Source organism: Coturnix japonica, chromosome 6, assembly GCF_001577835.2.
Source record: "Coturnix japonica isolate 7356 chromosome 6, Coturnix japonica 2.1, whole genome shotgun sequence".
NCBI classification, from domain to species: Eukaryota; Metazoa; Chordata; class Aves; order Galliformes; family Phasianidae; genus Coturnix; species Coturnix japonica.
In genome coordinates, this window is record NC_029521.1 from 10385479 (window position 1) to 10411595 (window position 26117).

Genomic DNA, 26117 nt, shown 5'->3' on the forward strand with positions numbered 1-26117 from the left:
TGGCAGAAAAGCAGTTCAGGCAACTGTCCACAGTACCAGTGATGTGATGAGCTGCAGAGCACTCAGAGCTGGCTGCCACAGGAGAGGCACACATCCATCCATCCACATCCCCGTGGGGGAGAGGCTTCTCCAGCACCAGCCTGCAGCAGTGCAAAGCAAGGTTACAGAGGAGAGCAGATCGAACACTCTGAAGCCCTCCTTCCTTCTAGAAAACTGAAAGCAGATGGGAAAGTATTGATTTTCATCATTGCATAGGAAATTCTACATTTTTGGGAAGGAAAGAGTAGTGTTTGTTTACATGCAAACAGTACCAGATTTTGCCTTCAGATTCTCCAGTGGAGAAAGTACTGGGCCTTGCTCTGTGGAGTTGGGCTTCTTCATTAATTCACCTGCTCCTTCATATCTTTGTCCAGTGATACAATTGTAGAATTAATACAGAGACACTGTGGCCAATATCTCCAAATTACTCCTTTTCCAGAAGAAGCAAATACACATCAGGACCTGATTGGGGTGACCCGTTCTGGGACAGAACAAACTTGCCCTGGAGCCCAAGTGTTAAAGTCTTCCTTAGATTCACATTTTCTTTCTTTTTTTTTTTTTTTCTCCCCAATCATTTATTCACTGCAAACAGCAATTTCAGAACCACAGAGATTCTGCAAAATCTAAATCAAACTGCTTGAGCAGTTATAGCTGGACAGCCCAACAAGCTTCAAAGCTTCAAATCTTTCACTTCACTTCATTTAAAAAAAAGAGTTACTCTTTGTAACAGCCACCGGAAGGAGCACTCAGGAATGTTTCCTTAAAGTGATATTTGTGTTGTTTTTATTTGGTTTGAAGTTATCCCCTCCCCACCCCACCCCACCCTTTTTATTTATTTATTTATTTCCTATTTGAAACAAAAACTACTGCTTTACTGACTGAAAAAAACACAATGATTTCCCCAGCTCTTGTACCACCTTAGCTGCTGTCCCATCCTGCCTGGTTTTGCAACTCTCTAGTGTATCCACGTGGGACTTAAGTTTTTCACTGCCTCACTCCTTCCTGAACATCTGCTGAGCAGTGCCTGGTTCATATGAATTATGAGTTAGGCGGAGAGCAGGTCATAAAATTTCCATTGGAAGAATTTTCCTAAAGAAAATACTTTTTTATTATACAGAATTCTTTGGAAAAATATAAAACTGCATTTTTCATAGAAAATTGGTGTTGTGTTAGAAGTTGCATATATGCTTCATTGAGGATATATGGAAAAACATTAGATTTTTATAGATGCAAATGGAAGAAAAAGCTCCAACATATTTTAAGTGATAAAATAATCAACATTCTAACTGGTACTAATGAATATTTTAGTATATATTTTTTTACACTAATGTGCATAAGTCCAGAGTAAATCATAAGACTCAATGGATTCAGGGTCAGAAGTGTTGTGAAGAGCCCTAGCTCCCTGTGGATTTGGTTACAGTTTAGCTGGTAAGGAGGCATCAAAGTGTGACACATAAGTCTCTGAAAATAAGTTACAACTACATTTTTATCAGCTGTAATTTGAAAATTATCAGTGTCACACAGAACACTGATTTAGTTTTAAAGGGTAGGTCCATTTCTTCCAGTAAATTAAACTTATCCTTAAATACTTTTTAAATTTGAGGACAGATGACTTGAACAGCCTCTTAACAATGCTAGAAAGGAACTTTGTAAATCTTCAGACATATCGGTAGGACAAAACACTTTCTCTTACTAAACAAACAAGCACACACCAAACCACCTTTGTTTTGAGCAAAGGAACAAAAAATTTCCACAAGGCAGAGTGAGTATCTGAGCTCCAAAGATCCAGGAGCAATCCCACTGAAGCCAAAGGCAGGTAACAAGACTTCGTTATTTCCAGTACTTCAGTATCTGAAATGTGAGTTCACAGCAATTGCATTGCATGAACCCAAGTGGAGAAATTAGGTATTGATATGCAAGTGCTACTTTTTATTTTTAATTCAGCTGAGTTGCACTCCAGACCATTTTATCCCAACCTATTTAAATAATCATGGCTGTTGTACTGCTTTGTGTGGGCAGGTGTAGACTTGAGCAGGAACACTTGCTGTTCAGCTTTTAATATCTTCTTTTCAAAGTTGTACCATATTGTTATCATTAATAGATAAGGAGTTGTGAGTATTCTGCTTTCTGAGGCAAATAAAGTGAAGAAAATGGGCAGAGTTCAAAGTCATCCCCAGAGTAAATCCCCCTAACTTCAATGGTATTTTACACTAGAAATAGTTGCAGAGTAGTATTTCTTAGGTAAACAATAACAGAAGTTGTGTTAAATAAGAAAGTACTTTGAATGATGCTTTGGGCAAAGTGCCTCACTTAATCCCAAGATGTTGCCACAAGAAGATTCCTTCTGCACTGTTATAGGAGAGCTATAAGGTGTGCTACGTGCAAGTTTTTCCAAAGAATTTAAATAATTTCTTACCTTATTTTCGATCAAAACACTGTTTTTGAGAAACGCTGGTTGATTTTCATTCTCTACTCCAACTGCCTAAAGATGAAAAACTAACAAACAAAACAAGCACAAACCAATGCACCAACCAAACAGTCACATATTACATAAAATGTCACCTCTGTTTCTGCTTTTTTTTAAAAGCACCTACAGTAATGTGGCCCATGTTCTAAATGATATTGTTTATAGCCCAGTTCTTTCTATGCTTTCTAAAATTATAGAAGAGAAAATAAATATTGAAATGACAGCATTGAAATCCCCTTTTTGTCTTTCCTCCTTCCCCTCAAATTTAAGAAAAATATCTACCACTACTTTCTAATACCCCCAGCACAGACCTGACTGCCTGGCTGGCTCTATGCCAGAGAAGTGATGTCTGGTTGGTGAAGCTGGGAAGGAACTAATTGCATGATGAACTGCACTTACTGCAGAGCTCTTAGTGTTTGCTTCATCTAATCACATTTGCTACCAAGGATTTCTGTTGTTTGCCCCTTTTCTGTTGTTTGAATTGGAAGAATAACAGGTTTACAGCAGGGATGAGCTTGGCCGATTGGCTCTGAAGCCTTTATCATTAGCTTGTAGGTCCTTTCATTTGTTAAAAAGCTCAGATGCTGTCACTGCTCTAAGTGCTTCCTTGTTTTCTCATCTCGGACTGGGAAGGTTTGAACTTGCCAAGATCTTGGTTCAGAGCTCTGTGTTTGCTCTGCTTGTGTTGATGAAGTCACTAATCTCTAAAAGAAGGGCAGGGAGCATTTGGGATCGGCAATTTCATCATTCTCAACAGAGAGAACAGAATCTCTGACAGCTCAGGTGTGTTAACGAGAAAATTGTTTCCCTCTGCCTTGCCTTATGTTCAAATCTATTTCTGCACAATGGATCTGAACTGAAGTCTTGGGTTGCAAAATACCAGCCTGTGGAAAGAACAAAATCAAGGGGGAACTCTGCACTGCTAAATCACCCTTAATTAGGTCATGCTCAACTCCTCATGAAGCAAACACACCTTGTCAGGCACTTACCTAACAGAAAATCTGTTTCTGCCTGGGGACAATGTTTTGGTAAAGGGGAGACTTAATGATAAGCTGCCTGACCTCAGGTTCTATGGGGCCAACACAAAACACTCTGGCCATGGTTGCTCTCCAGCAGGTCCAGAAGAGTTGCCTGAGATGCTGTTAGTATGCAGTTTCATTATGTTGACTTTGATTACAGAGATCGCGTTCAAAACCACTCTGACTCATCCTAAACTTGACAAGTTTCAGATCAAGACTGAGTTTCTCCTGATATCAATGCAAAACTTGCTCCACAGTCACTGCTTGCTACCTGGGAAAATGCATTGAACTCATACCACACACTAACATGGGGACACAATTGCAAATTGCATTGTGGATATTTTGCAGAGCTTTTGTAAGAAATCATTTAAAAACTAAGTCATATTTACGTAACCTTTTAGGTAACATTTAACAATTATAAAGGTGTTCTAAATTTGCCTTTATCATTCACACTCAGATACTTAGCAGGCATCACTCTATGTTTTCCTTTGCTTACAGAAAGGATGACATTGCAATGACTTGGATTGGTTGTTTTGCCCCGCTCCTTTAAGTTTGAAGCTAATGGAAAGTCAACCACCAACTCTGCTGAGCAATAAACAAGACCTGCTAAACTTCAGGGTAATTTCCTGCCTCCATCATCATGGCACACAAAGGCAGTGCATTCAGGGCAGTGTCCTGAAGGGCAGGAGATAAACAAAGTCAAAAGGCAAGAACTTCAAATGGCAGCCTGGTGAGAAACTATAGAAACTGCAAGAATGATCTGATATCTATGCCACTTCACTGATTTAAAGAACTAATCTGAATAAATCAGGTCAACATATTATATTTCTTCTACACAGTCAATATCAATGTTACAAAACAAATGGGCACACAGAAACATTCTCCTTCAGTGGTTGTGTATCACCCTCCAAGCCCCTGCATAGCTTGACCTGCACTTGCTCCTCACATACCACACTCCCACAGAAGATTAGCACACTTATCTGTGTCCGTGTGCATGGGCAGGGAGTTACTGTCCAGCTCCCATTCCTGTTTCTGAGTACTCCTTAAAGGCAATTAGCAGCTACCCCTTTTAACATCAGAGAACAAATTCAACCAGGGAATAACCCTCCTGCAATCAAGTACAATTAGCAGGAATGTGTCTGACCCCAGTTTCACCCCTGAAATGTAGTTCCTGGTACCAAGAGTTGCTCTGTGTTGAGTGTGATGTGTTCGAGTAACTGGGCAGCAGGATCATTGTGTGAAAACAAACCAATTCCCAAACAACTGAATCAAGTCTTTAACCAGATACTGCCATAATAAATATATAAATAATTAATATTTTAAGATACTATTTCTAATTTCTCATGATACAAAACCAATGAAATGCACCACAGCCCATGCCATTACTTAACATCTTACAGAAAGACTGCCAAAGTGGAATATGGTGCGGAAATGTGAATGTAGACATGGACACAGAGAATGCCCACAACAATTCTCACTGTTGTAAGGGCAACTAAACTCTTCCATCTATGCTTTAACTGCTTCTCTATAGTTAAGTAGTTATTACTCATCTGTCTTATTGCTGGGAGACTGGAAATCCTAACCAAGAAAAATAAGGGGTAGCCACTCAGTACACTTACTGTGCTTGCACATGGAACTGAGGTCAAGAGGACAAAGTATATTTTCAGATATCATTACTCAATTATTGCTCAAAGTATTTATTGAGATGGTGTGTTCCTTTCAATTACAGAGACACAGTACTACATATACAAGGGGACTATTTTGCCTGTAAATTTCAAGTGAAATAAATTGTGCTTCTTTGCCTAACCATACAACCTTTTTTTTTTTAATTTTTATTTTTTACTTTTCCCACATAGTAAACCTTCCCTTCCAGTCCTACTTGCACAATTGCAGTCCCTCTTCACTTTTTGTGTCACACTACACTGCTCTACTCTGTCACGTGCAGTTTAGTTTTCCTCTTTGACCATCATTTGCACAGCAATACTTTTCCCTCTATGTCACAAGCAAAAAACTCCCTTTCCTCCACCACCACTTGCAGAACTCGTCCATACTTCTTGGGGCAAAAACATTAACCCTTCTGTGACTAATACATGGTGATTACACTCTATCTTTCTTTCTAGCATATCCTTTATGCTAATTCTACTAAGAACACACCACTGTCTTCTCATCCTTAGGTTATCCAAATATTAACTTTCATCTCATCAGTAAGCAGTATGAAATACCATGGTAAAAATAAAGGTGTACAGCTAATATTTTTTCTTTGTTTTGGAAAAATAGATAAATTGAGAAATAATCACAACTTCCTCATGCATTTAGAAGAAAAGTAGTACGTTGATATTCTACCATTTTCTCTGTTATTTTGTTTTCCTTTCATTGCCTCTCTTTTCAGTAATATAATTGAAAATAAAAGAAGACAGAAGAAGGGGGAAAGAACAGAAAAGCAGAGGTGAAACAGAACCTGAACACACATTTTCTAAAGTTCCCAAGCTTCATCATTCAAACAGCTTAAGTTTACATACCTTCAAAGTAAAAGACTTTTTTTACAAAATAAAGAAGTTCAAAAGAAAGTTTGGGTTAAAAGCTGCCTCTACAACACCCTGAATTTTGAAATTAGATCCAGCTGTGAATGACCACTTACAATCTAATCCACCAAGGCAGACAAGTTAGTGCAACAAAGCAGAGTGAGAAGGCAAAAGAACAGCAATAAAAACTGCAAGGCTTCATCTATACAGCAAGCCATTTAGCCAGCTTGGCTTTAAATGTTATACCAAACCACAGATACCTGCTTAAGCAGAGCTTCAGTGCCTCTTGCAGCTGGGAAAGCTCTGTCCTGAGCTCCTCCCCTGGGCAGCTGCAGCTAGACAAGAGCTGATAAGGTTTGGGAGTCATTACCATGATTTGATTTCTTCTTTGCACAGCAGGACTGCATTTGGCGATGATTTTGGCTTGAAATGATCTTATTTATTTCTTTGACCTGCCTATTTCCAACCTAGTGCCACAGCATGCCATCCAAACAGAGCTCAGATAATCATATGTTAAGCCTGAGCCTTCATAGAAAACCCATGTTTAGAACCATCGCTCCAAACTGGCTTTGTTAGCTATTGGGGCAGTACACCTTTGACGATGTTTATTTTACACTGTATCCTTGGTTAGCTACGTACAAATTCCTTGTAACAGGAATGCTGCATGACACTTCAGTGCTCCTCCATCTGTAATGTGCCTTTACATCCTTTATGGTGCATTTGAAGTGTGAGACAATGCATTTGTGGCTGCATCTTGTGGCATTAGTTCCTAGCTGGTACTACAGTGGCTGATTGAACTGAATTCGGGGTGGAAAACCACCTCATCTCTTGAACAGAGAGAATAAATATGGTAATTATATCACTTCAGCATTTTTTTTTCCCCACGTATAAAAAAAGCGATGTGAGCCAACAAGGGCTGTAGCTTCTTCCCCACAGATCCTGCTTTAGAATAGCAAGACTCCCAATATGATAAGATTTCTAGCCTTGTATGTTTTCAGCTTACTTCTACTGTCATGTTTATGGTGGTGCTTTCCTTTTCTTCCTCTTTAGGCTGATCCTCCATGTCACAAGCAGACCAACCCCTCCTTTACATGGCTACTCCTTCCTATGTGCAAACTTTGATTACATGGTTAACAGAAAATAAATAAATAAATAAATAAATAAATAAATAAAAATTCACCTACAAAATGTAAGTCATGTAAAACAATATAATTGTTCCTCTTGCTATTTTTATTTCCATTAACCAACAAAACCAGACTGGACCGAATAATTAAACAGTGCTTTGTGTCATGGGTTTCTGTGCTGAACATGACCCATTAACCCCAAAGGAGCAAGGTCGTTGAATTCTGAATAACTCTGAGAGTAAACTGTGATGAATCAGGGCTGAGATAAGAACCAGACATCTTACACAAAAATCCAGAGTATGTTCTTGGCACTTACGTTTTGCTTTGTGTTGCAAGCAGTTTCTGATCTTCCTTTTTATGTTTTCAACCATTCAACAGAATCCCATGGAAATGAAGAAAAACTTTACATGAAGAGCTTGTAGCAGCTCTTTCTGTTACTTTCAGAATTTCTCATTTTCTAGCCATAGAAAATACTTGCATGTAAAGAGGACCACACCATTATAAGGGGCTCATCTGTTCATATTGCTTATTCTGTTCTTGAAATTGTCATAAATCTCACTCTGGTCTTTTTATTTTATATTTTTTCCCTGTCAAATAGAGGCTTGTTAGCTGTAACTAGTCTCAGACATGCTTCTCTGACATGGATGCAGCTGAGCTCTGACATGGTTCGGTGATCTCAATCAGCAGCAATATTCCTGGCACCAATACAAGTGTGCTGGCCTGTCCTTACCTAGCAAGCTGTGCAAAATAACTGCTCTGTAAGTGAAGGAAGAGAAGGGCTGTCCTTCTACACCTGATGCTGGAAGCAAAAGACTGATACATTTTATTTTATTTTTTTTTTAACATGAAACAATGCGTTTTAAGATCTTTTTCTGAACAGGAGCTTGGGAGACAGAACAACAGCTCTACCCAGAGCTTCACAGCTCTACATAAATGAAAGAGTTAACACCCAGTTGCAGGCTACCATATAGGCTGATGGATGTACATACCACCTTCCTTGTGAAAAAAATAAATAAATGTAAGACCTAAAGACACCAGTATTTAAACTTATCTCCTGCATAGAAGCAGCCATACCATTGTTTTGCCCTATTATTTCTGTACCACCCCAATCTATTCCAGCTGAGTATGACCATCCCTTTCTGAAAGACAGCCAGCTCTGATTTAGGGACTCAGACTGATGGAGAGCTTTACCACATCCGTTAGTGATCAATTACAAAATTTAGTGAATTGTCTGCTTGCTGTTCTCATGACTACAAAACACGTACCAGCAGCATAAGTGATGTGTGTAGTCCACAATGTGATCAGGGCTGTGATCTGAGTAACAGCAGGAAGAAAAGCTAAGTGCTGGATGTGTTGATTCAGGAAACACAGACCTTCAGGCTCAGAGAAGGGATGGCTGCTGGGGCTGCTGCTGCTGCTCAGGAAAATCAACACTGCAGTTTGATCCAGTGCTGCTCAGGGCTGGAAAGCTGTTGAAGAAAACTGAGAAAAGTAGGAACATTTAAAAGATAACATTGTGAGAAAAGCCATGGATATACAATGTCTGAAAATACATCCACTGAAAATACATCCACTGATAAACAAGGCTACATATAATCAGGTAATATTATTAATGCTCTGTTAGCTGTGAGTGTGTGCTAATCGATCCTTGGCAATTGATTCTGAGACATATTCCAGAACATAGTACATTAATATTGAGCTTTGATTTTATCACAACAGTATAATTACTGCAAGGGACTGAACACTGATCACAGGCAAAAGAAGAAAAGGAAACCACTGTTTTTCAGGTCACATATAGGCCTACATTTTCTTATAGTACCTTTAACTGAAGAACATTTGAGCAAACAATAACCTAACTCTTTTCAGACCAGTATACAATCACAGCTGTGTGCTCAGATGCACCAGTGACTGCAGGACTGAGCAGTAAAGAAATGGGCAGCTTGTGTTTCCTTGAGACAATTTTGCATAACTATAATGCAAAGATAAGCCACTTACTTCACCTGAAATGAAATTGGTGAGTGTGCAGGTAAAATCTTTCAGGGAAGGTTAGAGACCTTTGAAAAATGCAGAGGCATAATTTTTGCATTTCTCCTTCTCAGTATCTCCTTTTCTATTCCCAGTGAAGAAACAGTAATTTAATTCTAACCAGTATACAAAAAGTCTCCTATGACCAGAATGGCAAACTTACAATGAGGTGTTTCATGGGCAGCAGCTTACGCTCAGCTAAATCCCTTTTGTGCAGCTTCAGCTTTGCTTAGGGACTGTAAAAACACAGCTCAGCCTGACTGCTTCAGCAAGAGCTGTGGTTGGTTCTGGGGGAAGAAGGCACCTGAAGAGAGATCAGAGAAAAAGCATCATCATCTCTGGGAAATGGTCCTGAGAGGGGTGGGAAGCCACTGTGCCATGGGGCTGTGCCAGTAGGAGCTCCTGGGCCTGGCCACTGTCTTTGCCCAGGCTTGGTAATGTGGGCAGCCCTCACAACTGCTCAGCTGTATGAAGTGAGGTCTGCAAAACGGTAGAGCTGGGGTAGGTCCTGGCTCAGCACAGTTAGTCTGTTATCAAGGTATCAGAGACTGAACCACGCTACCCCGAACTGTAAGGGTAATGTGCAGCTATGAAGTTTTACCTGTGCTCAAGCACATATTTATTCATTCAGCTAAAGCGATGTCACAGATATTCCTCACTAGAACTGCCTTGCTAATCCTGCCCTGAGCTGCCAGTGGAGCTCCCCTGCCCGGGCTGCTCCACTGGCCCCCGCTCCACCCTGGCCCCGCTGCCGTGCTCTGTCAGGAGAGGGAGCTGGCAGTCTGAGATTCAGCGGCCTTTGATGTTCTCTGCTCGCAGAGAATGAGAATATAATGCCTGTCCAACCCTAGAACCAGCTTTTCTGCTCCTCTGGGAGTGTAATCAGGAGACCAGTGGTTTTGCATGGAAGCTATGTACTGTGGAAGGGCTTTAGGTCTTGCTGGCTCCCAAAGTATTCTGATGATCCAAGCTGTGCTTTGATGTCCTCACGCGCTTTTCCATGATGCTTTCTCAGGTGAACTCCAATGGGGATTTGGGCTTGATGGAAACAAAGTGAAGTCTATGGGTTCTGGCATCACATTGTATGTACAAACCCATTGAAACACAACCACTGCTAGAGGAGGGAGAGGCAACCAGTAGAGGCAGAGCAAGGCAGGCGACAGCTGGGAGTGGGAAAGCTTTGTTAAAGGTTACCAGGTGGCACACAGATGTCTAACAACATTTCTTTTAACTGAGAAACACATCAACCTTCTTCCCCCTGCAGTGTATGTGTTTCATTTTGAACAAGTAACTGTCAGCTGGAGAAAGTTATTAGAAAATGCTAAGTCTGAGTTCCAGCACTTGCAATAGCAGCAGAATTACCTGTTTCCTATTCTGCCCAGACTTTCTTTTTCCTTTCTTAGATATTGTTGGCCTCATGTCAAGTTTTGCTGAAGTTATGTATCAGAAGGGGAATAAGTGGGGCTCCAAGCTCGTTTAAATCACAGAAAAGGGAGTTGAGACAAAGCTGGCACAGATAACGATGCACTTATTATCTAGGTTCTGGAGGTGGTTGGTGCTGCTAGTAAGAAAACAGGAAATAAGAGAGAAAACAGTCCTTAAAAAAGTGAAAAACAGCCAATTCTGCAGGGCTGCACTCTATGCTCAGATGTCTGCATGTACTGATAAAAAGCACACGTGAAGAGAAAGCTCTGAGTCATTATCAAAGGCTCTTTTGCTGTTATTTTCATTTCAGTTTACTTCAAGTGCTGGAGTCAGACAAGGGAAGGAGGACAGTCCTTTCACCAATGAAATGTGATCACTGACCAGCCTGTCCTCTTCTGCTTCAAGGCTGTGAGTAGAGAACAGTGCTTCCCTCACATTTTTAACCAGATTTGAATGTAAGAACAGATAAACTTGGTGAAAATTTAGAGGGAAATGTGACTTGATTTCAGTCATTTGTAAGCTGGAAGAACAGCTCCTCTCTCCTCCATCCCTGTGGGGATGATTTTCTCTGAGTTCTGGCAAGTGGCAGCAACAAACAAGCACGGAGAGGAAAGGAGGGGAGAGGAGCTCTATTAGGCAAGAGGTGCCTAGAAGCCAGGCTAGGGAATGGACTTGCTGAGTGGCAAAACAGTATGAACAACTGCTGGGACCACTGAGAAGTGAGAGCAGCAAGGAAGGCTCATTCATAAGAAGTGTATTTCATCACCCTGTAATGCATCAGAGGAACCTAAGCTCTCCTGAGGCCATCAACCTACCTGTCCCTGGCCTTTGGACAACAGCTGCTCCCAGAACAACAACTGGCTATCAGAGTGCAGGAGGTGTTTGGTAGCCATCCCCCTGTATTTATGGCTACTGCAATTTCTGTCCTTGCAGAAATCTCAGACTGATCCAGCAGTGTGATTTTACACACATGTGGTTGCCACTTCCCATCTCTGAACCAGCCAGCAAATTATTATACGTATAAAAACCTCAGTGGCAGCATCAGCCCCAAGAGACTATTTACTTCCACAGGCATGAACTAATTCCTGAAAAGAAGCTCAAGCCAAATCCTGCAGAGACCAGTGGGAATCTCTCCAGGCTCTTGCAAAGGCTGCTTTGCACACTAGAGAAATGGTTGGTGCTTGGTCATATTTATCACCATGTCAGGTAAAACATGTTGTCAGTTAACACCTTTTCTAACACAACATATATTTTCTAAGGCTAAAGGAAGATGAGCTTTTCTTTTCTTTTCTTTTCTTTTCTTTTCTTTTCTTTTCTTTTCTTTTCTTTTCTTTTCTTTTCTTTTCTTTTCTTTCTTTCTTTCTTTCTTTNTTTCTTTCTTTCTTTCTTTCTTTCTTTCTTTCTTTCTTTCTTTCTTTCTTTCTTTCTTTCTTTCTTTCTTTCTTTCTTTCTTTTTTAAACCTTCTTTTATTTTTCAACCAGTTATCCTGATTTACTTCTAAAATCACACAGCAAACTAAGTGGATTTTCATGGAGTGGACAGGGATCAGTTATTACCTTCTCAATATTAACTGATCCTAAGGTATCCATCAAGCTGTTACAATCCTATCTGCAGAGTACATGCCTGATTTCAAAAAATTGGAAGCACATAAAGGAAGCTAAGGCAGCGCACCATTCAGTTTCCTTTCTTGCTCTAGAAGACAGTTGATAAGTGCGTTTATTATCTGTAGGAAGAATGAGTCAGCCAATACATGCTTTCAAGGTTTGCAAGTGCCTCAGTGTAACTTGTTCATTTAATTTGGATCTATACACCTCATGAGAAGGGCAAAAGATTTTCATTTTCAAGACCTTATTTAGCCATAAACAGTGTATCCTGTTAAATAAGAGCAGGTCTGTGAATTTCATTTTATTTGGTGACAGGAGCAATAGGCATATATATATTACTCTTTCAGTAACTGCTATTCAAGGGTGCATGTTTCATGGAGAAAAAAAAAACCAAAAAACCAAAAAACCAAAAACACCAAAAAAACAGTATATTCATGTCACCTTTTATGAAATAAAATTCAGAGTTTGTAGTATCCGTACATGAAAAATATCACTTTGCTCATAGTCATATGCTAAGAGTATGAGGTAAAAGTATAAGCTCCCTGTGAATAGAGCCAGTCACACCTGGAAAATTAGGATGGATTTTGTCCAAATGCTCACTCCAACAAAGTCAGTAGGAGTTTTTCTATGACCTCAATGGAGCCAAATTTTCTCCTAGATTTTTTACTATGATAAAAGTTGTACAATTTGGCCACCAAGGTCATTAAAATGATATAATCCCTATTGTACTCCATGACGAGGAAAAAACACAAAGGTACTGTTATCTAAACGAGTGTAATTATGGTAGCAATTCCCAAAGTAGTATTGCAAATGCATTTCCAGTTCCAGTTTATCCATTTTTGCCAGTGTTCATTACAGCAGTGACATACTTGTGTCTAAATCTTGTTGATGTCCTTCCAGAGGGCACTAAAAAGCCTAAAGTAAAGAAAAAATCAGCTGGGGATTCTGACTGGCTGCTGAACTGCTGCCTTTTGAGCCCTGTCCCTCAGCTCATAATCTATAATGTTTGCTCATAAATTACACAGACTGCTCCCTCTTTGTTTATACTCATCCACTCAAAGTTTGCCTAACTGAAAAGGGAACTAGGAAAAAACTAACTTGGATGATATTTTGGTAACAAGCCCATGAGGGCTGTCAGCATCTGCCAAAGCCCTGTCATGTTTTCAGTCTTTGGGAAATACTCTGCCAGCGCAAAGCTTCCCTGTGGGGCTGGTGCTGGCTTTGGAGGGCTCTAGGTACAGTGCCTGAGGCTGGTACCAAATCTGGGGCCAGAGGGAATGCTCTTCCTGAAGGTGTCTCAGTGTCCCAAAGGTGTCTTAAGACCCTGATGTAATCTACAGAGAGCTGGCCTTTCCTTTTCCAGCCTGCAAGAAAAGGATGAGGAACAGCACTGAATTATGGCAATGAAAGATTCAAGCTGAAAGTCTCCAAAGTTGCCCAAGTCACACCCATAGTGAGAAGAATGCTTAACTGTTTCCTCAGGATGATTCTCTCAGCAGCGATGAAGCCAGATAGTGGTAAATGAAATTAAATATTCTCTTAAAAAATCTAGACTATAAATGAGAACCCTGACCACAGGGCCCACTTATTTGTAACCTTGCAGTAGCACTGTAATAAATTCCCTGTCCTGCAGCCATGGGCAGCTTGGTATGGTGGCAGCTTTTCCTAGCTTCTTCAGAATTGCAAGTGACTGGAACTCTGGCAGGTGATTTCAGAGTGGCAGCTCCAGAGCTGAGGGGTAATGTGGCTCTGTAGCCCTTAGTCATCCACAGAGGATGGCCACTGGGAAGAAGGAAGCTCTGTTGGAGGTCCAGTGGTGAAACTTTCCTTCCATCTTCCCTGCAGATGTCTAGCATCTGAGTTTTTCTCTATTCTGTTAAAGTCACCTCCTTTCTGCTGCTTAACTAATCTCTCAGATGCTATCTGAGCAAAAAAGTGCTGTTGCTCTTTAGGAAAGAAAACCATAAAACAGCCCAGCGTATTTATTCTCTTCCTTCTAGTATGTCAGTCCTTTGACTAACGATGACAAGATTTCTGTTCTTGTTGAGTTGCTGGCTTCTTCAAAAGTGCTACCAAATAAATACACCACTTTGGAAGATAATTTCTTACAACTGTCTGGCAAATTGCAGTGACACAGTCAACTCATTTCTCACATAGCCTTTATCAGAGAGCTACCAGATTAAAGACTAAATGAACAACACCTACTTCAATTAGATATCAGATCAAAGAGCAAATGAACAATAATGACTTGGATTTGAAATGGTTGCTGAGATCACTGTGATTTTATATCTCTTAGTCCCCAAAACTATCTAGTCACCAACACAACATGTTGTAAAAAGGCTCTGGCTGTCTACTAGAAGAAACCCTTCAAATAATAGCATACCATTTAAATGCACCTCTCAATTGCTGGCAATGCCTCAAACAGATTATTGCTTTGGACTTGCAAAAACCATGCAGTCCAGTGTTACTTACCAATGTTCCCAAAGCATTAAAACCATCCAACATTTACATTTTGTGATTTGATTACCTCTTTGTATTAAATAAAGTCAGGACTTTGTATTTTTCCAACAGAAAATTTCTTGATTATCAGTACACTGAGTATACACAGTATGTGAAATAATATATGTTTACAGCATTCTAAAAATCTACAGCTAAAGAGAGATGCAAATGTAGTGCTGAGCTGGGATTCAAAGCAAAGTCAACATGCCAATATTTGTTTACACTGTCCACATGTGTGGCAATTTGTTTTTGAAAGTTAATTGCACAACTTATAAGCACATACCATAAAAATTTGCAATTAAGCCTGTGACTTACAAAAACTTACAAAAGAGCTGAAGCTGTGGCCCCACTAGAGTACGGACGACAGTGTATGATACCCTAAAATTCATACGGTCCACAACATGAGTTTAGCAACTTGTGATGCCCATGTAAGTAGATAATGCATAAGTCAAGTAGAAGTGTAGGACTTTACAGAACAGAGGCATGTTTTAGTGGTATATGGGGGCCCAAATCTCACAATGGGTAGCTTTGGTTGCTATAAAAATAATTATGCCAGAATTAGTGCCTGGTAGATTAAATCATTTTTTTAGAGATAGATAATCTTATCAGTTCTATGAGAAGAAAGGAAAATTTTATAGGATATATAATCCACTGGGACATCGGGAACTTTGTCATTACTCATGTATGTGGGAAAAAAGAAAGCAAGAAAATATAGAGCTTCAAGCACATACTAAAAAGATCACTGTGCAGAAAAAATTCTCTCAACACAAAAATCAAAAGGTTCATAACAAGGAGAGGCAGCTCTTGCTCTGCAGTGACAGCTTCATGTTTATTTATCCTGGAATAAAATGAGAATACTGAAGTAAAGACAAGATAATTTTATTCCCAGATCAAATAAAGGAATACAAAGTGTGTTCTCATCAAAGTGATTACTTTAGGGGAAACTAATACAACAAATGTTATTAAATGAAACAACTTCTTTATAGGGCATCTCCCATTAAGGATTTTAGTGTAAGTAATATTTCTGTCAGGCAAAGTGATGCAAGACAAAACATCTCATAGAATATACAAAGAGGACCTTCAAGAAGCCTCTAAGTAACAAGACATGAATGTGAACCATTGTGAGAATGTGTAGAGGATGACAGGATACTATAGAGTGTACGCATTTATACATCTTTATAGACGTATTCCTTAATAATCACATACTTGTCAAAATGCTTTCTATTTACTATCATTTTCTACAGCAAATTATCTCTTTGTATAGAAGTCATCAGAAACAAGGATGTCAGGACCAAAAGCAACAACTGTCCTTTTAATAGTTGTTTAAAATATTTTATTTCAAATTATTTTTACTGATTGGTATATGCAGAGCTAAAGGAGGCTGAAAGGAGGCCTCATGACCCAGGGCAGTGGTAATGGCATTAAACTGCTGGAGTTCTAGAAGATTTAGACAACACTCAGAAACATGTTTTGATTTTTGGGTTTCACTGTGTGGAGCAAAGAGTTGGAAATGTGGTCAGTGATCCTTTCCCCTTCCAACTCAGGATATTCTATGATTCTAAAATAAGACGCTGCTTAGCAGACACACATGGGACAAATCCTCAGCTCTGCAGGAGCTGTCCTCCCTGCAAACACAAAGGACTTGTCTGTCTCTCCTTCCATTATGCAGAAAGTCTTAGGAGGCAGCCCTTGCCATGCCAGGCACTAGATGCAGCCCTGGAAGTCAGTTTGTACAGACACCTTGCTGAATACATATACACACAGCTACACTGACAATCAGAGGTATGCTACGTGGACCTATGGTATTTCTCTGTGTTCTGAAATGGGCAATCCATATATCATCAGCCCGAGTGAAGACTTACAGCTACACTTTATTATCCTAGAATCTAAGAGGTCTCAAGGGGTAATTATTTATAAAATGATTAAACCATTTTGCCTCAGGTGCTGAGTTCTGGAAAGCCATGTCTACTCTCAGGGTCATGAAAGTTGGAGATGAAAAAGCCTGACGGTAACACTATGTACTGTTCCCTCCAGTGCCTTTGCTAGTAATTTAACAAGTCTGTATTTATCTTAGTATTTCTGTATGGCTCCCATTGCACCACTTTGCAATATTCAATTCCTTTATTCACACAAGGGCACTATCTAGTATATTCTACATCACATCTGATGCAGTCCTGAAGAGAAGGCTTGTGGAAACAGAAAATGACAGAAACACAGCCCCTTTCCTTATTTGCTATCTTGCCCACTGAATTGTGATCCCCACTGTGATGGGGCTTCTGTCTCTCCCATGGGAGAGGTGAAATCAGTGGGAGAATAGAGTGGGGACTGAACTTGTTCCCAGGTGTAAAGACATCAGAATTGTTTTTCTGCTACTTCTGCAATACTCAGGTCTTTGCAGGAATTACAAAATTTCCATTGTATCTCATGGTAAGTTTTTGGTCGAGGTTCTATGACTTTTACTGTTCAGGAGGTCTGGATGTGAAATGAAGCTGTTTTCTTTCATGCAGGGATGTCCTTTTGTTTTGTTGAAGTAAGCTCTATTTGTTTTTATCTTATAACGATTTTTTTTTTTTGTTTTCTTCAATTCCTTTGAGTTCTCAGTAAAAGGTACTCAAAGAGAAAAGACCTAAAAAAGATCCAACCTTTCTGTTTCTCTTCTCATTGAGCAATTTTTCTAAATCTTTAATCCTCACAATTAAAATAATAGTAATAATAAGAAGAAAAAACAAACAAACAAACAAACCAGAAGTAAGTGCTTAAATGCCACTCTTCAAATCCCATAGACCACTTCTCTCCAACTCAACTCTTCCCTGGAGATTTTTAATTTGGGTGTTTCCCAAAACACTGGGTAACCCCAGAGAAAGGCTGTTTGGGTTTGTCACGGAATCAAGAGCGAATTGCCTGGTAGGTCAGTGCTTGCCTTTCCTCTCTGTAATTCTCCCATCTAAGGAAGCACAGTACATGCTAATAGCTATTTCTGTTTATTATGACTTGTAAATATCAGAGAAGGACACAGGCTAGTAACGTACAGGAGAACAGGACTCTGGAACTCTGCTGCCCTAGTGGACTTTAAACACACAGTCCAACAATAATGAAAGACAGATTTCATATGGAGAATAGATACGTTGTAGACCTAAACACATCTCATTATTTAACTTAGAATTCCATAGGTACTTAATCCCAAAGCATGCTGTCTTCAATTGCAATTTTTGCAGGTAATGAAAAAACCTTCTGGCAGAAATTTCTCTTTCTGGCTTAAACAGCTCAGCAGTCATTTGCACAAGCCATCAGTGAAAGTGCAATGGGATAATAAAACAGAATATAAGAAAGTCTGTTGGGACTTGCAAAAAAATTAGAAAGGAACATATAAATACAAAAAATGAGGTGCAAATGCTGATATTTTCATGTATGAGATCTGCTCTGAAAATAATGCCATCTATCTTATTGTGTTGGCTCACAATGTCAGAGGTGGATAATAGTGGTACGGTAGTAGAGGTTGAACCTTCTCACCAACAGTCCACTACATGTTAGTGTGTGATCGGTGGCAGCAGAGGAGCAGTCTGACAGAACAACATTTGTCATGGAAGCGTGCGTGAAGCAATGGCATGGAATTGAATTCCTCCATGAGGAAAAAGTGGCACCTACTGATGTTCAACGACACTTGATGAACATTTCTGAAGACCAAACAGTGAATATGAGCACAGTGAGTTGGAGGGTGCTGCATTTCAGCAGTGGTGACAGTGACACTAGGTCATCACCACTGCTGTAGATTTTTACAAGGGTTGCATACAGGCTATTGTTCGCTACTGGTGGAAATGGTGCTGCCTTTGTTGAAAAATAGTGTTTTGTAGCTGAGAATTTCATCTATTTCATCTATCAGATAGTGTTATTGTACTCTTTGTTATACTTACCGTGGAAATAACTGGAAGACATTACTTTCAGAGCAACTTACACCCTCAAACAGGCCTTCCTTCCTTGTCAGTTTAATAGTAATGCAAGTTTTAAATAATACACTGCAAAGACTATGACTTGTTTCATACATTTTCTCAGTGGTCCTAACTCAGACTGGAAGCGGAAGGTTTTCGCCATCAGCTAATGGTTGATTCTCATTTACCTTGCAGGTACTTTTCAGAGTTCTGGCAGTACAAAACAGCCCTGAAGTGTTTGTAAAATACAGTTTTCGTATGGATTGTAGCAAAAGAGAAGTGAGTCCCAAAGTCTTTAATGCTAAGGTTGATATGAATGCAAACGTAGCAGAAAAACAGCTTTCTCATAACAGCCCCTATAATTTCTCTTTGTGAGCCACAAGGGAAAACAATCATTCACTCAGAAGCATTTTTATCTTAGAACCATACAAACAAGTAACACTTTTTTTTTTTTTTTTTTCTTTTTTATGGGAAAAAAGCATAAATTCAATGCTTTGCCATTTGCTTTTTCTTTTAGGTTTTATGCATAGCAATGTATGTCTTCCTATTATTCTTATTAACGTATGGAAAAGTTAAAAAATTCATTCTGGGGATGACTCTTTGACTTGTTCTAAAATACAAATGCCAATTCCAACAGCAGTCTATCAGTAGTACTGCTCTGTCACTTATGTTCAACAAGTATTTCTGGGGATACCGAAGCTTTCCCAGATGTGTGTCTAGAGAAGAGGAGGAGGGCAGATGTTGATCTGACATAAGTAGACACTCTTGTAAACTTTGTATTAAGGATTTGCAAAGCATGTCAAAGGTTTAATTGGAAATAAATATACAGTATATTTGAAAAATCCCTAATATCACATGTCCATCTCACATCTTGTATCCTATTTAAGCTTCAGTTTAATCACGGCAAATGAAACTGGATAAAACTCTTCTTACTGGCTTTGTAGTTTGAAGGAATAGACCCAAAATCACATTCTACCAAATACTCGGTTTAAGTTTCTTAACCCCAAACATAAAATTGATGGAAGACTTATTTTTTTTTTTTTCCCTCTAGCTTCCTTTTTAAAATTAATTCCTCAGCATAAGCAAAGACCGTAAAAATAAAAATGAAGTAATATTTAAAGTTGATAAATTTTTTGCATGTAAAGCCTGCAAGTAGATTGGCTTTGCCAGTACTTCAAGAAGCTTGGAAACTGAGTTACATGAGAAACTAGACACCTAGTCTGCAATGGAAATATATAAGATCATGATTTAATGGACCCCAGTAAATCACTATGTTGTGTGAATGTTTCACCTTAACACCAGGTTAAAGAGAACCCATTTAAAGCTGAAAAATGTATGCTTCAAACCTTTCAAATTTTGGAATATAGTTGTGCAAGACACTATAAAATCTGTAACATTAAGCACATATGACTTTTGTCTTCAGTACTAATATGAAACTTGAAATAAATACTTGTAAAAAGGTTATTCTTCAGAATTCAATATATGAATTTTGAGGACAAAGAGCAGTTTTACAAATAACTGAAGAGAACACTTTCTTCCTGGAAGACCTTAAAGAGTCTTAGAAAATGGGTCTTCAGGCACTCATACTGTTCATGAGGAAATGCAATAGAAAACTACCACCTTGGATGAAGCCCACATCTTTTGGGATTGCAGTTCCTCTGGGAGCTGCTGAATGCATGCCTTCCTCTGTAGCAGGATGGTTTAAAAGACATTACCATTAGGAAAGACAGCATTGCTGCTTAGTAAATTTGCCTATAGATTACTATTAAATAGCCATAAAAGAGACTTAAAAAAAAAATTTAAAAATCACTGTTTCTTATTTCTAGTAGAATAGAGGTATTTCTTCACACTACTGCAGAAAAGGGGAATATTCTCCAGCGTCAGAGAGGTGGACAGCAAGGACAGACAACACTTCCTAAAATCACCTCAGCTGACTGTCTGTGCAATTTGTGGCAGAGTTTTTCAGAGAGAAGTAACTTCCCTGTGCAGACTAAAGAAGCTGCCAGCAGTAGAAACTAGAAGGGATTCTTTTATACTCAGAGATGCTGGTGACAATTCACACACTTGAAACTGGAGGGTAAGTAACAGACAGATGAAAGAGAACCAGGACAAGGGACAGGAACAGAGCACAGGAACAAGATGCCCTGAGAGGTTGAGGAGTCTCCTCTGGAGATATTCAAAACCCACCTGGATGCTTTCCTGTGTCACTTACTGCAAGGAACCTGCTTTAATAGGGGGACTTAGTGATCTCCAGAGGTCCCTTCCACTCTCTATGATTCTGTCATTCTTTATACAGTATTCCCTGACACGTTTAAAACAGTTTTGACAACATCAGGGCCATGGGCACTGAAACTAACCAGATTCTCACTGCAAACTGGCATTTGGTTTTAACATGTTCTGAAAATTCATTTAGGGAGTTTCTTACTGGGTTGAAGTCCATACTTGTCTATATCCAATACAAATCCTAGCCCGTTTTACAACTGAGTCAAAACATTTCCTATGAGTGGTGAATCTGAACTATGACCCATGTGAAAGAGACACTAGAAAGTGGGTGAGTTTTATCTTCATCAATGCAACATGGCTTTTATCTTGGTTCACTTACCAGTTTGACACGAGCATTTAAGGGCTGCTGCAGTTATTCTTTATCCAATACACGTGACATTGTTTCCTACTGCTTTGCTGTGAATGACAGAGAAAGACATTAGTCAGGCTTTGCCTTCAACTTTCATAAATTCAAAGGGTTAAATAAAATAATAATCAAACAAAAAGAAAAAAGGAAATCCACAAGCAAATCTAATTATTCTTTTATTCTTTTCAAATAGCCTTGCTGGCATTCGGATTCAAGAAAACTCTCCAATCCAAGAACGAGCTCATTATCAATTTCTTCCCACCATCAACATAGCACTAGGATTTCTTATCCCGATGTATATTCTAAGCATTCTGTAGTTTCCATACACCCAAAGCAGAAGCATCTTTCTCCATTCCCTTGAAAATATTAGAGTCATTAGAAAGGAACTGACAATACAGTAGGACATAACTATTTTCCCAGAGAACACTAGAAAGGGAACTGCTAGCAGAGTTTGCAGTGGGAATGCAGCCACTGGTTGCTGAGAGCATCCTGAGCTGAGAGCAGCTGCACTGCAGCAGTTTCAGGGCAAGGTGGAACAAGGCAGAGGTAAAGGCGGCTCAGAAGGTCAGAGGTGGGAACTTGGGCTCCTCATGTGGTACAGAGGCAGCTCTTGGCCATGGTCACTGTGCTGGAAGTGAGGTGGATCTTGGCCACATGCCTTCATGTACCATGGGCTACCAAACAGGTCAAGGCTAAGCTTTGTGCAAGTCAGAACTCTTATACTAATAGATTGTATCACAGTATTGACCTTGATTTGTTATTCCTGCTTGAGTCACTAAACAGCAAAGCCAGCTGAGTCACTAAACAGCAAAGCAAGTGCTTAGCATCAATTCTGGGAGTAAATCATACTCAAACACTGTTCAGGACTTGAAATAGTTACCAGAAGCAGTCTTATTTAAAGGCAGACTAGGTTTTGAGCATTTTTTGAATAGCTTTTTAGTAGGTGGTTTTTTTTTTTTTTTTTTGTGGCCTTTAATAAATACAGGTAATTAGACCAGAACTAGTGGAACAACAGGAACTGAGCCTGACAGGATGTTTTTTTATGCAGCTGGGTTATAGGAAAGACCTAAATGTAAACAGGAGCAAATAGAAACAGACAATATGTGGGAAGTTTTTCTAGTCCACCTGCTTACCTGCAGGTACTTACTTTTTTCTTACTCAGCATCCTATTCCCATTTCAAAATGACAGTTTGGGTGTTACTGTTCTTCTGTGCTCTGCTGGAAGCAGTACATTTTCAGGAGGTGCTGAACATGATCTATCCACATTTACCTTCTTCCAGGCATCTGTGCCATAGGATCATCATAGAATCATAGTACCATTGGGAACTCCAACTTTGTAAATATTCACCCTGTTCTTATAGTTTCATTATATGAATGAATTCAAATACAAAAGGTAGCTGAAAAGATACAGCGTCTTCAATAAGACAAATTCTCAGATTCTAAAATCCTGAAATATATATGGTTATTTAGATCCAAAGTCTTGCTGAAACAAATGGAATTTAGAATCCAATACTCAACTCAGTTTAAATTTACAAGGTAAGGCTCTCTGTAGAGTTATGAATTAATCTTGCAGACAGGTAACTCTGGCACTGTCCCAGCTCACATTAAAAATGTGATGTCTATTCTGAGAGAACCAGAAATCCATGTGGTTTCAGGAAGTTTCCTTTTGAGAATACTACTGAAAGGACCCAGCTTTTTAGACCCCACTAAAGGAACAGCTCTCCTAAAAACTGTTCACTGATAATGAAGCCTCTAACAGGACATTTAGCAGTAAAGTACAGCTTGAATATTCACAGCTTTTACTGTCTCTTTCTGTGTCTTACAGTACACACAGTACCACATACAAAACAAATGGTGCATCCTTTTTGCAAAAACTCACTATTCATGGACTTGCTTTCATTACGAAATTTTGTTGCATCGAGATGTGACATAACGATGACCATAACTGACCTGTCACTGTAGATCAGAGCAAATCATATTCAGCCTGGCAAGTAATTGTGATTAAACCTTGTTCCCATTTCGTAATATGGACAAGACCTGTCTAGGAAGGGTCCTAATAATCAGACCTTCATTTTCAAAGGTACAGACATTTTGTCAATATAAGACAATAATAGGGAGATAAAAACATTAAAAGTCAAAGGAATTAACGTGATATATGTGCTGCAGATTCCAGTTTAATCTTTGAGAAACTGTTGTCTACAGCATTCTTACAGAGGTACGTAAGAGATTTTTAATGTAACCAACAGGAAAAAAAGGTACCGTTCCTGCTCAGAGCATGGTCCTGTAGCTTTAAAATCATTGTAGGAACAAAACATTGTTTTCAAGCCACTGTCTGCCAAAATGCATAACATGTCCTATTATCTGCAACAGCATGTGCTATTCATTCACAGATCAAAGCAGGTATTCAAAATTGGACACACATGAGTAGAGTAGAATTGTCACATGCCTATTATAAGAAGCACAAACTTCATGTGAGTGGAACAGGACCTGAATGTGGCTCAGGAAAGATTTCTGGTACTTAAGGATCAGAGCATTTATTCTTTCAGAACCTATTTATTGGTGCTGGTTTTCTATGCAACACATTCTCAGGTGTGCAACACAGTAACATGCAGTCATGATTGCATCTATGTCTACCTGGGTTCACTGGATACTGATCCTATCTTCTGGGAACATGCAAGAAAAGATTTTTCTCTTTTAAATCTGCATTAGGAATTATACAGTCCCTAGTCTGTTGTATGCACTGCTTTGTTTCCTGTGGGGAAGAGGAATATAAAAAGGACAGATAAGGAAATCTAACTAGAAGGGTAGGCCTCTTAAAAGCACTCATTGTCTGGGGAAGGAGGGAGGAAGGAACTCACCTGACCCTGACCACCCAAGCTTTTAATGCTCAAAAAGACTTTCAAAGCCTTCTGAGGAAGATTTATGGCTGTGAAAGAAGGCTGGAATTACAGAGAAGCAGAGGAATACAGCTCGCCTTTTCTTTCTCCCTTGCCCAAAAGCACCCCAGTCAATTCTGCATTTTTAGAAATGTAAATACATTGTTTTGGGAACTGATTGATAGACAGAATCAAAGGGATTACTGGCTTGACACCCGGACACAATCTCTCCTTCCAAATTGCCTGCCCTTCCGTCAGACAGGCTGCCAGAAGCAGCCCCTGTTCCAGCTTCTGCCCTCCTCTCACCAGGGGCCCATGGTTCCAGGGTAAGTTCCTAAAAGATCTTTGCATTCTGATTAAGCTCTCCATGGGCAGGTCACAGTCCCCAGCCTCCTAGATGCCTGTCACCACTAACAGCCTGCACGTCTCCTCACTAAAATATGGTGATGTTATTACCTCTCTAACCCCACAAGCTCCACATAGGGTTAGAGATCCCCTGTGCCACACACTAAATTCACACCTACATCTTGTATGATATTATTATTGGGCTAATATGTCCAAACATCAATAAAAGACAACACTGATATCCGCATCCAGATATAGTGACAAAATTACTCCTGTCACAGTGGATTTTCCTTGAAAGCTCTGGATATGGTCTAACCTTCTGCTCAGACCTCCAGGAAAAAGTATTTTTATGAAAGGGAAATTACAAACAAAGCTCCTTGAACTGTTTGCATCACCTGTTTTAGTCTTAATGTCTACGCATGCAGGACTGCTCTGGTGACAAAACAGATGCTTTTTGTATTTGTATTATTCTTGAACAGTGTCAGGGTGTTTGGGGTTTTAGTGCCTTGGGGTAAAAAACAATGATTCAGTGTCTCAGAGGATGCATTTCTAAACAGCTTGTTCCAGTCAGAGATGCCACAAACCCCAAAGTTTTATTTTTTACACTTCTTTACACACATCAAGGAAACAATTAGAGGCTGGGGCAGCTTTTGGCAAGTGTGACTCCCAGAGGGGCCCCATGCTATTTATCTCCAAAACAGGAGACCACTAGATATCATACCTGACTTGTTTCCCAGGTCCCGGGCTCTTCTACCATGTTCTTGTCCACAGAGATGTTTGGGAGATCTGGGCTTGCTCAATAGGTCTTGGAGATCTTTACTGAAGATATGAAAAATCTTAAAGTTCTAGGAATGTGACCTCTTCCATCTCCTGTGGTAGAAAAGTAGAAAAACCCCTAGGCTATTCCCAAATTATTTTATCCATTATACTTCTTTACAGTCACTAATAAGTCAATAAGATTATTTCTTGGGCAGGAAGCATGTATCTGATCTTAGCTGATCCAATTCTGATTATTTTGTTCAACGTGCATATACAGATCAAAATATTTTATAAGTGATTTCAACCTTTTCTGCTTTGTCAGCTGAGTTAAAAACATTATCTAGAGAAATAAAATAAAATCTTGTAAAAATAGTGGCCAGAGAATTAGCCACTGTTTATACCAAACCAACCCAGGAACAAAGCTGTATGCTCTTGAAGTAATTATGCTAAGAAACACTCTGATCCCAGGTTCATGTTAGTGAAAAAATAAATAGCAGAGTGCATGTTAATGAGCAAACTCCAGCAGAAAGAGGCAGAAAGGAATATTTGCCAGAGGGATTGGGGTACAGTTGAGATTGACCTTGATTCAAACTTGTTTTGGGGGTCTATAGAAATAGTAGAGGCAAAAACAACTACTAGGAAATTTCATCTACTCAAGGAAAAAGTGTTTATGAAGATCCTCTGCTTCTTGTTTCTCTCTGTTTCAATCAGCATTTAGGAGTTTAATGTCCATGGAATAGAAACTTGTCACAGGTTGATGGGCTCCTGCTGCAAGATAAGTCCCCATGATTAATGATGTTGATGATATCTCCTTTGCCTCACTGAAGAATTAGCAGTGATTCTTACTCACTCTACAG

At 39.4% G+C, this 26117-nt stretch overlaps 2 long non-coding RNA genes across 6 annotated transcripts; one reads left to right on the plus strand and one right to left on the minus strand.

The window, feature by feature from the left end:
• Positions 1 to 875: 875 nt before the first annotated feature.
• Positions 876 to 26117, minus strand: LOC107315770. Of its 5 annotated transcripts, none has more exons than XR_004307786.1 (4): positions 21254 to 25206; positions 9360 to 9500; positions 8437 to 8653; positions 876 to 2521 (listed from the first exon to the last, which is right to left on the minus strand). It is a non-coding gene; the product is annotated as an uncharacterized LOC107315770 (long non-coding RNA). The 5 variants fall into 5 exon arrangements; XR_004307788.1 differs by lacking the exon at positions 876 to 2521 and adding an exon at positions 25223 to 26117 and having other exon boundaries at positions 6465 to 8653; positions 21254 to 21330; XR_004307785.1 differs by lacking the exon at positions 876 to 2521 and having other exon boundaries at positions 6465 to 8653; positions 21254 to 24032; positions 24139 to 25206.
• On the plus strand, positions 8648 to 14117 carry LOC107315771. Its single transcript, XR_004307789.1, has 3 exons — positions 8648 to 8771; positions 10932 to 11827; positions 13590 to 14117. It is a non-coding gene; the product is annotated as an uncharacterized LOC107315771 (long non-coding RNA).